Source organism: Triticum urartu, chromosome 4A, assembly GCF_056163025.1.
Source record: "Triticum urartu cultivar PI428250 chromosome 4A, HENAU_Tu73, whole genome shotgun sequence".
NCBI lineage: Eukaryota > Viridiplantae > Streptophyta > Magnoliopsida > Poales > Poaceae > Triticum > Triticum urartu.
Window position 1 is genome coordinate 20603241 of NC_141876.1, and position 13258 is coordinate 20616498.

Below are 13258 nucleotides of genomic sequence, written 5' to 3' on the forward strand. Positions count from 1 at the left end.
GAACATGCCCCACATAAACACATGGGAAGAAAGAATTTTCATGATGCACCTTTAACTAGTAAGATTATTCGTTGCTAGTCCATTAAGGATTTGGTTATTTGCTCGATAGGGTTAGGTATTCTATTATTGTGTCTTTTTCCCCGCTGTTGTAAGTTTCTAGTCTCCAGGTTCTTCTACTTCATGGGCTATGCCAAGCTTGGGTATGTTTGCTTGCTTAGCAATGAGCAACCCTACTGTTATTTATTTCCCCCAAGCGGTCCATGTGCAGATAATTATTTAGATGATAGTGACATCTAAATCCGTGTGGAGAAGCAATATATGTCCACATGATTTCTTGTACAGTATGTATGTTTTTGTTTTCTTAGGGAATTCTCAACCCTGTGAAATATACAACACATTTGATCCTATGGATATGATGGTATTGATCAACCAAACACCCAACACTTGTTAATGCAGTGGGTAGTTCGTCAGTGCTTAACGTGGTGCTGCTCCCTTTAACTAAACCATGTTAAAGCTGCACTCGTAACAAGCAGCTTCTATTGATGCTCACAAGCATGGAGTTCTTTTTACGATCATTTTTTTACATGGAGTTAGTAGTGTTGAAGTGCTTCTTTAATCTCCTGCACACATAAACATGCATTTGTCTTTAGTTATCTCTACTATTACATGGGATTCTGCTGTCATTGTAATGGTTGCCTCAACTCCCTCATTCCCCTCCCGCAAACATGGAGTTTTTTTTACAATCATTTTTTGACATGGAGTTAGTAGTGTTGAAGTGCTTCTTCAATCTCCCGCACACATAAACTGGTAGGACTAGGGTTCCTACCAGGTCTCCGGCGCAGATTGTATGGGCAAGGAGGAGGGGGACGAGGGCTGGAGCGGGCGCGCCGGCGGACAGGCGCCGTCGCGGCTAGGGTTAGAGGCGGCGGCGGCTAGGGTTCCGGCTCCTCAGGGAGCCGGGCAACAGAAGATTATAATATCTTTATTGCTTCATTTCAACGGTGTCTTACAACTAGTATTTATAACTTTAGCCTAAGATAACTTGCCTAAGATAACTTGTGGGCCAAGCCCCTAATACTAATGCCTGGTGGGCCTCTTCCTAGTATAGACCAAGCCGGTCATAACATCTCTCCCCGCCTGCGCAAACAGCTCGTCCTCGAGCTAAAAGTCTGGATAGTGTTGGCGAAAATCCTCACGCTGCTCCCAAGTAGCCTCCTCCCCCGGAAGGCCTGCCCACTGAACGAGGACGAACCAGACGCCACGACGGAGCTGTGCCTGCAACACCTTTGCTGGCTCTGGAAAAATGCGACCATCCGTGGTTGGCGGAAGCGCCGGCGGAGCCGCCGGTGGATCGCCACGAAAAGGCTTGAGCAGCCCCACATGGAAGACGTCATGGATGCGAGCGCGGGCTGGAAGCTGAAGACGATAGGCCACCTTCCCAATGCGCTCCAAGATAGGGAAGGGCCCGGTGTAGCGAGGCCCCAGCTTGCACTTGGCGTGCGGGTCAAGCGACTGCGTAGAGCGGTGGAGAATACGCAGCCACACCCAGTCACCCACCGCGAACTCCGCCTCGCGGTGATGATCGTCGTAGTAATGCTTGGCCAGCTACTGGGCCTGAAGGAGACGCTGACGGACCTCAGGAAGCATCTCGTCCCGGGTGCGGATAAGGTCACCCGCAACCGCTGTCCGAGCCGTCTCCGGGTCCACCGGTAGTATAGGCGGGGGTGGTCGAGCATAGACCACCTCAAACGGCGTAGCGCGCAGGGCGGAGTGATAGGAGGTGTTGTAGCAGTACTTCGCCCAAGAGAGCCAGTCCACCCAAGCACGAGGCCGATCACCTGTCACACAGTGCAAATACATGGCAATGACCTTATTAACCACCTCGGACTGACCGTCTGTCTGAGGATGGAACACCGTACTCAGGCGGAGCTGGACACCCACCATCCTGAAGAGGTCGCGCCAGACATGGCCCATGAACACTGGGTCCCGATCACTGACGATCGAAGCAGGGAACCCGTGTAGACGGACAATGCCGTCGAAGAAGGCCCGGGCCACGGACGCCGCCGTGTATGGATGGCCGAGCGCGATGAAGTGGGCGTACTTGGAGAAGCGGTCGACCACCGTGAGGATGACCGACTTGCCACCCACCTTGGGAAGGCCCTCGACGAAGTCCATGGAGATATCCGCCCAGACCTGAGACGACACCTCCAAGGGCTGAAGTAACCCAGCCGTCCGCAGGGTCTCCGTCTTGTTGCGCTGGCATGTCTGACAAGACCGATCCCAGTCGCGGACCAGGGCGCGATCGCCAGGGATGTAGAAGTCAGCGCGAAGATGATGGAGGGTTTTCTGCACACCCTCATGACCTGCCGAGTGGGCGAGCTGTAACACCTGGTGAAGGAGATCATCATGCGCCGGAACAAAGATCCGGCACCCATGGAGAAGCAGTCCGTCAGAGAAGCGCCACGGCTCCTCCAGGTCGCCGGCCGTGAGCTGCTGCCGAAGAAGGACGGCGTCGCTGGCCGTCGCAGTTGTGTGGCGGATGTCGGCGAAGAGACCGAACGTCGGCCATGAGCGGATGCACAGGACCGCCCCGGCGGACTCGTCGACGGAGGCAATGTCGGAGTCGCGACGGGACATCGCGTCGGCCACTGTGTTAAGGCGGCCCGGCCGATACTCGACGGAGAAGTCGAAGCCGAAGAGCTTGCTGATCCACTGGTGTTGTGGCACGGTCGACAGCCGTTGGTCCAGCAAGAACTTCAGGCTGTAGTGGTCCATGCGAATGTGGAAGGACCGTCCCCACAAGTACGGCCGCCAATGACGAACGGCCTGCACAAGGCCAATGAGCTCCCGCTCGTATGCCGCCAGCTTGAGATGGCGAGGAGCGAAAGGCCGGCTGAAGAAGGCGAGAGGTCCATCGCACTGATGAAGCACGACGCCGAAACCAGCGCCCGAGGCGTCACAGTCCACCACGAACGGGCGGTCGAAGTCGGGCATCTGGAGGACGGGGCCCGTCGTGAGGGCCCCCTTGAGGGCCTCGAACACCGTCGTCGCCTCGTCGTCCCAAGTGAAAGCGTCGCGGCGAAGCAACCGCATGAGGGGCGCCGCGATGAGCCCGAACTCCCGGATAAATTTCCGGTAGTAGCCGGCGAGGCCGAGGAACCCGCGGAGAGCCCGCGGCGAGCGAGGTGTCGGCCATGCGGAGACGGCCTCCACCTTGTCGGCGTCCATAGCCACCCCGTCGGCAGAGATGACATGGCCGAGGTAGGCGATGGTAGGTGTCCCGAACGAGCACTTCGAGCGCTTAAGGTGAAGGTGGTGCGCCCGAAGCTCGTTGAAGACGATGGCAACGTGCTGGAGGTGCTCAGCCCAAGTGGCGCTGTAGATAAGAATGTCATCAAAGAAAACAAGCACAAACCGCCATAAGTAGGGATGGAGGACGTCGTTCATCAGGGCCTGGAAAGTCGCTAGGGCGTTGGCGAGGCCGAAGGGCATCACCAAGAACTCGAAGTGGCCATGGTGGGTGCGAAACACCGTCTTGGCGATGTCGTCTGGATGCATACGCACCTGATGATAGCCTGACCGGAGATCGAGCTTGGTGAAGAAGCGCGCCCCATGGAGCTCATCCAAGAGCTCGTCGACCACTGGTATAGGGAACTTGTCCTTGAGCGTGAGCGCGTTCAGGGCGTGGTAGTCGATGCAGAAACGCCAAGTACCATCCGACTTGCGGACGAGCAGCACCGGGGCGGTGAAGGGTGACGTGGAGATCCGGATGATGCCCGCGGCGAGCATCAGGGCACACTGGCGCTCCAACTCATCCTTCTGCAGCTGAGGGTAGCGGTAGGGCCGAACCGCCACAGGAGGGGTACCCGGCATGAGGTGGATATGATGGTCGTACACCCGGGCGGGCGGAAGACCCCGTGGCTCGTTGAAGAGGTCGCTGTGCTGCTGCAGAAGGGAATCTAGCAGGGGTTGCTCGGCCTCCGAGGACGTGACGACCAGCTGGAGATGGGGCACGGCCGGCGCAGCGCCCCCAAGGCCGTCCCACTGGACACGGCGGCCCAGCCGCCAAAACGTCATCGTGAGTGCGTCGAAGTCCCATAGGATGGGACCGAGGGTCCGTAGAAAATCCACCCCGAGGATGAAGTCGAAGCAGCCGAGGTCGATCCCTGCACATGTAATGGAGAAGTGTTCGCCACCAATGGAGATGGGAACGTCACGAGCGAGCCCATGACACCGGAGGCGGTCGCCGTTCGCCACCGTGATCCGCAGGCGCTCCCCGCCCGTCGTCGGAAGGGCTAGCCGACGCATGGTCGCCTCGGGCAAGAAGTTATGGGTGGAGCCAGTATCCAGCAGGGCCACCAGCCGCTCGCCATGGATCGTCACCGGCAGCAGCATGGTCCGCTCGCCACGGATGCCTGCGAGGGCGTGGAGGGAGACGACGCACGCCGTCGCCATGGGATCCGCGGGCGTGTCCGTGGCCGCCTTGGGTGGTGGTGTCGCGTCGGCCGAGTCGTCCGCCTCGGTGTAGTCGACCGTCTCCAAGTAAAAGAGGCGGGGGCAGACATGGGTTGGCGTGTAGGGCTCATCGCAGTTGAAGCAGAGTCCCTGACGGCGACGCTCCTGCTGCTCGGCCGGTGACAACCGGCGAAAAGTCCGTGTGGTGGCCGGGGGCGTGGTCGCCGCGGCTGGAGGAGGCCGGCCCGATGCTGGAGGAGTCGGCGCTGGTCGACTAGGCTGGCGGCTGCCCCATCCGGGCTGTTGCTGCAGTGCCTGGGCCCGCTGCTCGAAAGCTCGGGCGTAGTACATGGCCGTCTGGAGGTCGGGGGGATCCCGGAGCTCGACGTCCACGCGAATATGGTCCGGCAGACCGCCCACAAATAACTCGGCACGCTGAATCCCGGAGACGCTCGGCGCGTGGCACACCAGGGCCTGGAAGTGGTCGGTGTAGTCCTGAACAGTGGAGGTGAACTGTAAACGGCTGAGGGCCGCCAGGCGGCTCCCGCGGATAGGAGGCCCGAACCGGAGAAGATAGAGCTCCCGGAAGCGCTCCCAGGGTGGCATGCCACCCTCGTCCTACTCGAGGGCATAGTACCAGGTCTGCGCCACGCCACGGAGATGATAGGATGCGAGCCAGGTATGATCCGAAGCGAGCGTCCGCTGCCCGCGAAAGAACTGCTCGCACTGGTTGAGCTAGTTGAGAGGGTCCTCCGTGCCCTCGTAGGTGGCGAAGTCCAGTTTGGCGAAGCGAGGGGGTGTCGGACCGCCATGCCCGGGGATGGCTGCAGTCGGCGGCAGCGAGTGTGCCGGGTCGGGGATCTCGGGGCGTAGGCCGCCGAGCCGGAGGGACGGTCAAACCGGAGGGAGGGCGTCGGGTGCTCCGGCGCCGTGGTATACACCGGGGCCGGCGACAGCCGGTCGCCCACGCGGGAATTGGCGATGGCGATGGCGGAAACTGCACCTGGTGCAGGGGCCTACCCGTGGGCCTGGGCGCGGGTGGTGATGTAGTCGATGATGGCGGCGCCTGGAGGAGCTGCGGCGCCGCAGCCAGCGTCGAAGTAGCCGGCGGGGGCGCCTGGAGAAGCTGCTGGAAGGGGTCCCCCAGCGGTGCGGTGGCGGCCGGCCACGCGGGCCAAGGGCTCCTCGTGGTCGGGTAGTGCTGCAGCAGCGGCGGCGGCCGGGGCGGCCCTCCGTAGGGCGACGGGAAGGCCGGGGCGGCCCACGGAAGCGGCGGCGGCCCATAGGCGGCGGCGGCGCTCGACGGCGGGGGCTGGTTCCCGGTGAGGTAGAGGCTGATGCCTTTGACCGCTTGGACGAGCTCCCGAAGGGTGCCCGAGACCTCCTCGGGCGAGAGGATGGGGGACGGCTCTGCCGCGGTGGCGGTCGGCGCTGTCGGGGTGGCCGTCCCGGATGTGAGCGCCGGCATGGACGCGGACGGGGCTGGCGGCAGCGTAGGTGAGGCGGTGGTGTTTGGCAGCAGCGGCGGTGATGGAGGAAGCGACATGATCGAGCTGGTGTCTCTGAATACCAAATTGGTAGGACTAGGGTTCCTACCAGGCCTCCGGCGCAGATTGTATGGGCAAGGAGGAGGGGGACGAGGGCTGGAGCGGGCGCGCCGGCGGACAGGCGCCGTCGCGGCTAGGGTTAGAGGCGGCGGCGGCTAGGGTTCCGGCTCCTCAGGGAGCCGGGCAACAGAAGATTATAATATCTTTATTGCTTCATCTCAACGGTGTCTTACAACTAGTATTTATAACTTTAGCCTAAAATAACTTGCTTAAGATAACTTGTGGGCTAAGCCCCTAATACTAATGCCTGATGGGCCTCTTCCTAGTATAGACCAAGCCGGTCATAACATAAACATGCATTTTTCTTCAGTTATCTCTACTATTAAACGGGAGTCTGCTGTCATCGTAATGGTTACTTCAACTCCCTTGTTCCTCTCCTGCAAATTTTCTTTACTGTACATCCCCATTCCATCTCCGGTTTATAGGGAAAGAAACACAAAAAGAGCCTCCACCCACGCACACACGTCTCCCCTCTGCAATCCCCAACGGCCGCTCAACCAATCGCAAAACCAAGCCCCTGAAACATACGCACACACATCTCCCTCCCGGCTCCCGCGATCTACCCCCGTTGTCTTCTGCCTTCGAGTCCTCCCAGCCAGGCAACGGTGAGACAGTGGAGAGCTCGTGGAATACATCATGTCGCTGGGTTTTTTGCTGCTGGAGCCTGGATGGATAACTTTTGGGATTTGTTTGTGTGCGTGCAGATTGATGAGAATGTGCAGAGGGAGTGTCAGCTCCAGCAAGTCATCAGCAACCTAATAGTAATATCATACGATTCAATGAGGTAACATTACAAGATCTTGATTCGTCAGTCGCTTGATAATCTTGTCAATTCTCGATTACATTACATTAGTGAAATTGAATGTTATGAAGTATGAACTCTGAACTACTCTGTGTGTACTATCCAGAAAGTACTTTTTGGAAATAAATGGCGATTAGATTTTTAAACGTTTGGATCATCAATGCACCTACAAATATACATGTAGGGATGGATGCCAAGATTTTTACTCAAGTGAAGTTTTGTTGCATTCAACGTAAAATGTGTTCCTTAGTTAAATTAGCAGCATGTATGTATGTTTCTTTTAGGCAGCTCACACACATGCTTATATTGTTAGCTGCACAAATTTAGCAGTTCATATTTAGTGTCCAGGTATTGATACTTCATAGATCAGAGCTGACACTGAACCTGCAGAAAAAGGTACAAAAGACCTTATATTTTGACCTTATCAAACAATCCCATATGCATCGTTTCACTGCCAAATTGACCAGACATCTTTTATCAGATTCTCATAGCTTTTCACGATTTTCAAGTTACTGGATCAACCTTTCTTGCATTCAAGGTGTTCCATTCTTAGACAAAACTCCCAACAGTTGGTTAATGATAGCTTTCTTGATTTATTTTTCAGCCAGTAAATTTAATCTATGTAAGATGCTTGTTTATTTCTATCATGGACGGACACGATGGTGGTGGTATTCCTGGAGCGGTGTGCGGCGTCGGAGGACGCTGTGTACAACGAGCCAGGGTGTTGCTCGCCTGCCTCCACGTCCCAGCCACAAGTCAGGAAGAGAGGGTCTTTCTTGCCGGCCTCTGGTCGACTTGACGGTGAAGAGAGCTTCTAGTGGTGTGGTTTCTGCATCTGCAAACTGACCCTTCAAGACTCCCGCTGCGGCCTCCCTATCACAACCTTAACCTCGGGTTATCAAATTAATCCAAGCCAACTTTATTTCATTGTTAGCATCATCGATGATCAATTGATCCTTCTGTTGTCTCAATGATGAACATGATGCATGTATTCTTGCTATCGCCGTGATGGCAACAATAGGCTATGATGTCGTGATGGATTTTTCTATCCATGGTAACAGTTAACCCATATCTTAGATAGACACGCTAAGCCTCCAAGTCTTATTTGTATCAAAAATTAGGATAAATATTCATATTGACATTTAAAACGCTATATGAATTGGAGTGGCACATAACTTTTAAGTTGACATGACATATGCACTTGTGAAATATTTTCCTTAGGTATCACATTAATCTTTACTTGAATGAATCGGATGGTATGTCTGGTTAGCTATCTCAAAACCAACAAATGTGTGCTTGAATACCATTTAGTAGCTCCTTGGGTACCCAATGGGCTTTAGCGATTGACAAAGACATCATCGACTGGGTACTTGAAATCTCACGTTGTCAGAGCACAGAGGGGAAAAAGGCCTTTATAAAGAGAGTGTAAGCTGTGTTTTTTTGAAGAGCAAAAGACTTTATTCCATTAGCAACATTTTACAGAGAGTAGTGTGAAAGGTCTCACACTTGACATGGGGAGGACATCTCTCGCAATACAAGGTCCTGCATGTGAAGAGAGACAACGAAAAGCTAGATGCCTATTTTTAATGTTGATCGCTAACTTAGCTTGATGATGTGCTTTGACATTAAAACACATGTTGATGTGTGTTACTCTGGTGTGGATAAAAGATGGTGACACCTGTGTAGAAGCAAGAATGGGCCTTATGTTCCAGTGACTTGTGACTTGTGACTTGAAAGATGGAACTCGCCGCTGCTGCCCATGCGAGTACGGAGCAATCCATGTAGTACCATGGTTCCGGGATGTGGAGATTATCTGCTAACATTGTAGCCAATAGAAGCTTGTACGCTTTGGCTTGGAGAGCGGATGACACCGGAGGATTGTCACGGGAACTACTCCATCAACCCCAACCAAAGAGGCTCAAGGCCGGGCCACGAGGCCCAAGCGGGATACAAGGCCCAACCCGAGGAGGCAAGACCTGATATATAGAGAAGCACATCATGTCAGCGAAAGGAGATCAAAGAACAGACACCTGAACCGGCCGTCGTTGGGCGTGAATCTCCTTCCATCTCCTGGCTCTCATCCCCAATCCCCTTCTTGCTGCTACCAAATTACATGTATCCTAGATCTTGTACCATTTGAGAGTAAATTGAGTGCTAGCTACTTAGGATCGTATCAAGGAGACATAGCTGAAACCTGCAGTTCCTGACAATGACCATTTTTCTCCAAGTTGGATGATGACACCGATACCTGCTGGCGATTGTTGTATATTGGCCTCGTTTGTCCAGGCCGCATCACAGAAAATTCCTTGTCCTCCAACTAAAGACGGTTCTTGTGTGGTTGTACAACAATAGTTCCTGCCATCTCATCTTCTAGTTTTGGGCCTTGTAGGATCACATTTGCCACCAGGTATATACCTGTGATGGTTTACAAAACTTTCTACCAAAGTGGGCATCATTTCGTGCTTTACATAGACACCATAAGAAAGTGTATACACTAGTTACACTGATATGGGGATGAGTAGAATCCAGTAAAACCTTAAGCATTTGTGGAATGGAATGATTATGTTCAGCCAAAACTTCTGTTCTAATATACCAGGGAGAGGAAAACCAAGTAGCCTTTGAGAAAGGGCATAGAAAAAGCATGTGCATTTCATCTTCGTGGTTGCCACATCCAGTACAATTTTCACTAATATGTCTGCAGAACTTACTTGCACGCTTACCCGTTGGAAGTGCTCAGCGAAGAAGTCTCCATGCGAAAGTTTGAACTCTTGGCTCCATGCGTTTGTCTTTCCAAACCTGATTGGGAAGATTTGCAATCTGCGGTGGAACAGATTTTGGCCGCTGGTTTGCTGGTAGTGGTAGATTATTGAAGCAGTGCTTGTAGGCACTTATCGAAAAGTGGTCACCTACAGGGGTTAGCTTCCAAATGAACACGTCCTCTCCAACAGTGTGAACAATAGGAGTTTGCAGTATTGCTTGTGCAGTATGAGGATGAAACAGAGCATTGACAAGATTGATGTTCCAACTTTTCTGATTAGGAAGCCAAAGATCACTAACAACAACTGGATAAGAGTAAGGTGGTTGGTGGATTATAAGACTGTCATAAATAGTTTGCCACTGAGAAAACCAGGGAGTATTCCATATAGAACTACTTCCATCTACCAATTGATAAAAGGAGGCAGAAATAAGAAGAGGTCTTACCTTAAGAATAGAGTCCAGAAGGCTGATTTTGGAACATTATGCTTTGCTCTCCAAATTGATGTGTCATTGTGGTATTTGGCCTTGAGGATAAGAAAGAGGTAACTGTGAGGTTCCTTTGCTAATCTCCAAGCAGCTGACAGAATAAGACTTTGATTGATAGCCTGTAGATTTCTGACACCTAAGCCACCTTCCTTTTTTCCAATACATATATCAGCCCAAGCTCTTAGACATAAAACTTTTGTAGATGGATCTTCTCTAACACCTGTCCACCAAAAGTTCCTAATAATAGATGTTAGTTTTGCAAGAAACTTTTTAGAAAAAGAAATATTTGACATATAATAGACAGGTATAGAGGCAAAGACGTGTGAGCTATGTTGGGGTGGTGCATACATTTTCTTGGTGGAGCATGGGGCATACGCATGTGATAGGACAGTTCCCAAGACTAAGTCCAACCCTGACGAGCCTTCTTGGAATTTTTTTATCACTACATCGCATAATGAAAGTTAGCAATCTTGTGATTATATGTCTTTATACATAACTTTTTATTCCGTTGCAACGTACGACATTCAGCTAGTTCATCTAACAACCCACTACAACTTGCATGCACATCCTTGTCCGAATAGATGTACCTTGTTTGGTAGGTCGGGTCATTCATGGGCAGTGGGGGCCAAAATCACTGTTCTGAACTATGGACGAAACAATATCATAAAATGAACCGTTGGCGGAAAAATTTCACCCGGCTGACTCTTTTGTGTAGCGTGCAACAGTTAGGCGTCAAACTATACTGTGCAACGTCTGACTGACAAGAGCTACACGCCTGGACAACGTCGCACCCCAGCTGTCTGAAAATTGCTAAATCAGTGTACAACGCCTGAGAGCTAGGTGCAACACTATACAGTGTAGCACCTAGCGTGCAGGCGCTACACGAGCCTAGGGTGCGACGCTAGCCAGACGTCCAGTGCATACCTTAAGCTTATTTCTACTTCCAATTGATTGCCAAAGGAAAATTGGTGACAGGAGATAGATTTTAATTTTTTGTTGATAGCTTACCAAGCTAACCACTTGGTGGTGACGGGAGATGGATAGAGAGTGTGGTGAGGGGATTTGGCTCGGCCATGTGCAACCCTAGGACGTGAAATCCTACCCCATATCCCAGATGAAATACCTTTCATACCCTCACTTCACTTGATTTTCTCTTTATACCCCTAGCTTTGCCTCAACCACATTTTAGTGAATCACCGGTGATTAAGGTTTTTTTACTTTATCAACAGTAATTGATTTTGGAAAGGAAAAGTCCTTAGGTCAACTGACTAATCGATCACGGGCGTAAGCCACGTTTGACGCTTGCCAGCATCCCGATGAGGCTCATGTCACAGACGTTTGCAACCGCAAAGCTCGTCGCAACCTGCAACAGGTGTTGCAACCACACAGCACACCGGTGCCGCAGCCGTGGCCAGTGCTGTAAGGGGGTTGTCGCAACAGGTACCGTTTCTGCAACCCGATGGGAGCGGCAGAGCTGCAGCACAACACGCCGGTGAGGTGTGGGGAGCTGCAGTGCAACAGGCATGGTGCTAAGCATCAGCGGCGGAGCTGCAGTGCAACGGGTGTGGTGTTGCGCGCTGGTGGCGGAGCTGCAGTGTAACACGCCGGTGGTGCCAGAGCTGCAGTGCAACGGTGTGGTGTTCCGTGACGGCGACGGAGCTGCGGTGCAACACGCCGGTGGGTGGCAGAGCTGCAGTGTGACGGTCGGTCTGTCGATGGGGGTGCTGCGGTTGTGGTGCAAGTTGCTACATTGACCAATCCAGCGGCTTGCAAGGGACGGATTCAACGGCTCAGGGCCCGACTTATTTCTCCAGGAAATCGGTCAGTTGATTCCTAGCAGCCGCATTTCGGAAAGGCCGACCAACTGGCCCAAAAAATCGTTCGATCATGTCTCAGCCAGGATCTAGCGACCCTATATAGTCTGATATGTTTAGGGTCCCGCAGAACAAACATGCAAAAATGGTTGCATCTTGTTGCCACGTCTGTGTCCTTCCCCCGCCAACTATCGAGAGAGGGAGCTGCGTTTGTGTCGCCCCGTCCCCTGAGCGTCCGGATTCGTCGAAGATCTGTGTCCGCCAGCCGGCAGAGCTAACGTCGAGCTCCCCAACAAACCACCCGTACTTGGAATTGATGTAGTCATGTCTTATCTCTGTTAGAAGCTACTAGGTGCCATGGATCTCAGGCTCTCAGCTCAAGCTCCGCTGTCGGGACGAGCTCCGGTGCCCTTGCTCGGCGAGTACTTTCAGGTACGCACGTCGTCGATAGTGGTGAATCCATGCTGCAATGAACACAATAACATTATAGGACCCCGACTGTTATCTTTTTCGACAAAGGGGATATACTAATATCGTGAAGATATCAATTACACCCAGTCTCTGGGTCAACAAAGACAATAAGCATGCACACAACCAAGAAAAAAATAAAAAAGAGAGAAATAAAAAACAAAGACCCCGTCGCGATGATGAATCATTCGCAACAACAACGCTCTAACCACCGTCGAAGACAACATCCGGACCACAAAAGAGGAAGGAAACAAAGCACACACATTGTCGTCGCCCGATCAAAGATCTTGAGTTTTCACCCTGAAGAAAGTCCGAGTTCACAAAACAATGCCTTCAACAAGGCCATTACCAGGCACAACCAGCGAAGGCCAGACCTTTGGTTTTCATCCTGGAATTCGCGACTCGGTACTCAAAGAGCACCACCAAAAATGCAGTCCACCTGTGCTGCCACCCCCTCTTTCCAAGTTGCTGATGCAAGTGACCAACATCCGACACACAGGAAAAACATGTGTCACCATTCTTCATTGCCACCAAAGCACCTCTCCACCATGACAAACCTCCGATCATAGTCACCGTGACCTTCTCCACCTTTGTCAATACCATGGAAATCTATATCTAGACATGTCCCATGGCGCCGTCACGAAAGCGAAGCTTCGCGTCACTCCCTCATGAAGCCACACTGTCCGAATATAAGGGAATGCACGACCGGATCGATTCCAATCTAGATATCTGGTGACCCCATGTGCCAAACGGCGGAATCACCGAGAGGAAGACCGGAACTCGTCGGCATCTTGATCGAGGAGGCTTGTACGAAGCAGATCGACGACATAGCGCTCGAAAAATAACAAGGCCAAACCACCTTTATTCAG

At 52.6% G+C, this 13258-nt stretch overlaps 1 pseudogene; it reads right to left on the reverse strand.

Moving 5' to 3' along the window:
* Positions 1-8329: 8329 nt before the first annotated feature.
* LOC147974525 (uncharacterized) lies at positions 8330-10400 on the reverse strand (annotated as a pseudogene).
* Between the last annotated feature and the right edge of the window lie 2858 nt (positions 10401-13258).